Source organism: Elephantulus edwardii, unplaced genomic scaffold (genome assembly GCF_000299155.1).
Source record: "Elephantulus edwardii isolate Elephantulus edwardi_28Jun2011 unplaced genomic scaffold, EleEdw1.0 scaffold00151, whole genome shotgun sequence".
Lineage (NCBI taxonomy): Eukaryota > Metazoa > Chordata > Mammalia > Macroscelidea > Macroscelididae > Elephantulus > Elephantulus edwardii.
In genome coordinates this window covers 4,356,857-4,361,807 of record NW_006399901.1, presented here as the reverse complement: position 1 = coordinate 4,361,807, position 4,951 = coordinate 4,356,857, and the positions used below count along the sequence as shown (strand labels likewise).

The 4,951-nt window shown below is 47.5% G+C and overlaps 1 protein-coding gene across 1 annotated transcript in view; it reads right to left on the bottom strand.

The window, feature by feature from the left end:
* WSCD2 (WSC domain containing 2) overlaps nt 1–4,951 on the bottom strand; it is a 77,368-nt gene that overhangs the window by 30,513 nt on the left and 41,904 nt on the right. The window lies entirely within an intron of this gene.

The following is a 4,951-nucleotide window of genomic DNA, read 5'->3' as shown; positions in this document are numbered from 1 at the left end:
AGCACAGGAGGGGAAGACCCTCTATGAGGTGGATTGATTCAGTGACTGGGGTAATCGGGATGGGTGTGTCATAGACAGTGCGACTGGCACAGGATAGAGCAGAGTTTAGGGCTGTTGTACATGGGGTCGCTATGAGTCACAAGCGACTCGATAGCACATAACAACAACAACCACTACCACCACCACCACCACTGTATTGGTAGCACAACTCCTGATACTATATATGTTGTTGTTCTTGTTATTCTAGAGTTTGAACTGACCCATAGCTGACCCTTTGGCAGGTTTTCAGAAGCAGTTAATCGCATGCGAGGAGACTGCCCATCCTTGTCTTACAGAGCACCTGGTGGCCTCAAACCATGTGCCTTCAGGATTGCAGGGCAGCTTTTTGCCACTAGGCCAGCAGAGCTCCCTTACATATACACCTTGTTGAAATGTAGATTCTGACTGAGTACATTTGGGATGGAAGGGCAAATTCTCAGCAGTGCGTTGAACCAAACAGTATTAGAACAGAGCCTCACGGGTTAAGGTAATATTAACAGTCTTTCAATCTGCTGATTAGTCCCTAGACTACCTAAAAAAAAAAGAAAAATATTGACCTGAGTCCCAGATTCCTCGCCTGTGCAACGGAGCTTATAACAACTACCTCCAAGGTTGTTCACAACAAACAAACAAACAAACAAACAAATCAAGCCTTTGCCAATGAGTTGCTTCCCACTCATGATGCCCAAGTGTGACAGCACAACTGCTTCCTTGTGTTTCCCTGAATGCAACCTTTACGGACGTAGACTTTTTTCTTTTCCTCCCACTTGCTGCCTGGACCACTAATCTTTAAGTCTGATGTTGTTATTATTGTTAGGTGCCATCGAGGCGAGTGCCCTGTGAACAACAGATCGGAACCCTATCCTGCCCTGTGCCTATGCCATCCTCATCATCTCTCACGCACCAGAGCCCACTGCAGCAGTCACTATGTCAACCCATCTGGTTCGGGGTCTTCCTCTTTTTTTGCTGACTCTCCACCTTTCCAAGCATCATGTCTGTTTCCAAGGAATAGACTCTCCTAACAACATGGTCAATATATGGGAGACAAAGCTTCACCTTCCTTGCCTCTAAGGAGCACTAAGGTGGCACTTTCTCCAAGACATATCTGTTTGCTCTTTTGCTGGTCTATGTTCAGTACTCCTCTCCAGTACCACAGCTCAAAGGCATAAGTTCTTCTCCTGTCTGCCATACTTACTGTCCAGCTCTCAGATGTATAGCAAGTGACTGAAAAGACCATAGCCTGAATCAGGCACATCTTAGTCTTCAATCTGACATCATTGCTCCTTAGTACTTTGCAGAGGTCCTTGACAGTAAGACTTCCCCAGTGCAACATGGCTTCTCCAACACCACAGCTCAAAGGCACCATTTAACATGGTTAGTAGTAGAGTGCAAACTGTTTGCACCTATCCAGGGATCTTGTCTGTGGTTGTTAGAAGGGTAAATAAGAGAATGAATGTAACACATTAGAACAAGACTCAACTCCTATAAACATCATTCCATTATGGTAGTTCTTAATACTGTTGCCACTTGCCAGAGGCCCAGCTCTCTTCTACAAGGAGATTAATCTGATCATTTGTTGAAGAGCCAACTTAGAAGGGGGAAAAACCCAGATAGTATTCATGTTGAATGGCTTGCAAGGGAACAAGCTGCAAATAGAAGCCTGTCTTGGGGTGATGGCATTATCTTTTATCCCTTTGTCGTGTACCACTGAAGCAGATTCAGCTGGCACAGGAGGAGACTGCTTCTCCTTCTCTAGAGTACCTGGTGGATTTGAACCACATGCCTTTGGGATTGCAGCGCAGCTTCTTGCTACTAGGCCACCAGATCTCCCTGATGGCAGTATCTTCAAGTTTGAAAGGTGACTTCCAGTTGTCAAGGAACTGCACACTTACAATTTTTGCATTTCACGTTACGTATATTTTACTTGTAAAAATTGCAAGTAAATATTGAATTTTAGTCAGTGGCGTGTGCACTGCATTGCTTAGGGATGTGGCATACTGATGTCTGCAATTTACCTGAAATGCACACAAAATAAAACAGAGAGATGTGTGATAAATGCCAACAAAATGGAAATAACCAGGAAGTGAACAGAGTGCTTACCAGTCAACTCTTTTAATTTTTTTGGAGGTCTGAAGCTCTTAATAATAAAATGTTGGTTGCTGTTGTTATGTGCCATCAAGTCGCCTGTAACTTGTAACAACCCTATGCACAGCAGTTCCGAAGCCTGCCCTGAGCCAGTTTCACTGATTCTGACACACCAACCCCCACTGCCCCAGTTATTGTCTCAATCCATCTTACCCGGGGTCTTCCTCTCCTGCGCTGTCTCTCCACTATTCCAAACATCACGTCCTTCTCCAAGGACAGGCTCCTCCTAATCAAAGTATGTGAGACAGAGCTTCAAAATCCTAGCCTCCCAGGAGAAACTTGGTTTCACCCTCTCTAAGACAGACCTACTTGTTTTCTTGGCGGTCCATGCTATGTTCAAGACTTTTCTCCAGCAGCAATTCAAAGGCATAATTTCTTCTGTCATCCTTAGTCTCTGTCCAACTAACTCTCTGATGCATAGCAAGTAACTGCGAAGACTATGGCCTGAAGAGGAAGAGTACTACTTCTTTATTCCCCATTAAACACTAACTTAAGGCCAAGGCCAACTCCAGGCGAAGGGATTTTATTTTCAGCACTAAAAAGAATGTGTATTTGATTTTTAAGCCCATAATTTAAAGTAGATGCTGGAGACAATAATGTGTGCAACTCTGGTGCCAGACAGGCCTGCATTTTGATCCTAGATTATCATGGTTGAGCTGTAGGGCCATGAGTAGGGCTCTTCACCCCTCTGAGCTTCAGTTTCCTCAACTGTAAGGTGCGGGCAACCAGTCTTGTGGAATTAAAATGGGTCATGGCTGTACTGTACACACAGTGTATGCTGACTAAGTATGATTAAGAGCATGGTCTTAGGACACAGGCTTCCTGGGTGAATCCCAACTCCACCATGTCTGGGCTGTGTGACTTGGTCAAGTTACTCTCTCTGTCCAACTGCCTCATTATTGTTGAAACGGTAACTTTACCAGTGAATCACTGAGTGCTGTGAAAGTTAAGGGCATTCATTCAGGTGAAGGGCTCAGACAGTGCCTGGCCCACTGCACATGCTCTGGAGATTCACGTCTCATCACTATTAATCACTAAAGGGCTTCCCATAGAATAAATGTTGAGTGAATGGTAGTCGCTGGAGAAGAGCCCTCAACATCCCATGGACTGTCAACAGAATAAACGGGTATGTCTTGGAAAAGTGCAGTTAAAATGCTCCTTCGAGGCAAGGTTGGTGAAGCTTCGTCTCACATACGCTTTGGGCATGTTGCTAAGAGAGGCTATTCACTGGAAAGAGACAACAGGCTTGGCAAGGTGGAGGGTCAAAAAAAAGAGAGGAAGACCCTCAATGAGATGGATGGACACCATGTCTGCAGCAGCGGGCTTAAGTGTGTCAGAGATGATGAGGATGGCACAGGACAGGACAGGGCTCAGGTCCGTTGTTCGAAAGGTCTCTATGAGTCATACACAACTTGACGGCACCTAACAACAGGAGCAAATTGGAGCCACGGTGGATCACAGACTAACGAACCTCTCAACCTCTCCGATGCACAGGGACAGAAAGTATAATGTGGAAAAACAGCCTTGGGGGCTGCACTCTGGGAGGGAGCAAATTCATCAATTAGGGAATCTCTCTGCTGCCGCCGAATGGACCCAAGCAGTTGATCTGCCCACATCAAAGCTGTTTGTGGTCGCAGGATAATTAATCTGTGTTTAACTCTCCCCGCCGGCTGGGGCGTCACAGTTCTGCACAGACCAGCCAGCATGTCCCCCAAAACTAACAGACACTCATCCCTCCTCTAGGGAATGTAAACAGAACCAAGGGCCATGCTTACTGAACACACTTCTCACTGGCTCTTAGTGGGGTTGTAACCCCCAGAAAGCAGCTGCAGTGGCCCATGACTGGTACCCCCATCAGCGCGGGCAGGGAAGGACTGCTATCAACATGGCACCTCTGTGCAAAGCAGAGGCAAGAGCCGCCTTCCTCCCGGAGGGGTGCTGCCAGTCCCCGGTGCATGGTGTGGTGGGCATGGCACGAGCTGGCTTTCAGAGCCCACCTCCCCACAGGCTGCGCTTGCGCAGTGTGCAGCCTGCCCGCTCACACAGCCCTGGATGCTGGAAGATGAGGGGAAGTCCGGACTAATGGTGCTCTGGAGGCTCTCGGGGCTCCCAAGGGCGTCTGTGCACTGGATAGAGGTCTCTAGGGGAGGATTTAGCATCAAAGAACTGCAAGCAAATCACCTCCCTCCATGTGTACTTGTGGTCAGTTCCCTGACCTGAGTCCTGGTTTTTCCCGCCTTCACACGAGGAGAACACTGCCATGGTCAAAGCCTTGCTGTGGGCATTGATCATGAACGGATGAGGTGTGAAGTGTGAAGAGAGCTTGGCATCATGCCCCGGGTTACCTATTAAGTCATCAGGATGTTCAGATTTGGGGGTAACCCTTTGGGGTCTTCATTTGCAACCCAACAAGGGATCCACTCCTTCCAAGATGCCTCGGTCAGGAGGTTTGTTTTCTTCTAGCAATTTTACAGACATTGTGACCTTGGGCAAGTCCCTTAGCTGTTCAGAGTCTCAGTTTCCCTATCTGTACAGTGGGCACAATGGCTGCTCCTGCTTGATAGGAAAGCTGAGCACGTTCAACGAAGCAACTAAAGGATCTGAGGTGACACAAAGTCCTTGAGAGGCTCCAAGCACTGTCACTGTCACCACCACCACCATCATCACCACCAATAGCCCCATCAAGCAGCCTTAAGAAATAGAGACTGGGTGGGGGAGAGGGTGGAAGCTGAGAAATGAGGGGTGTGTGTGTGTGTGTGTGTGTGTG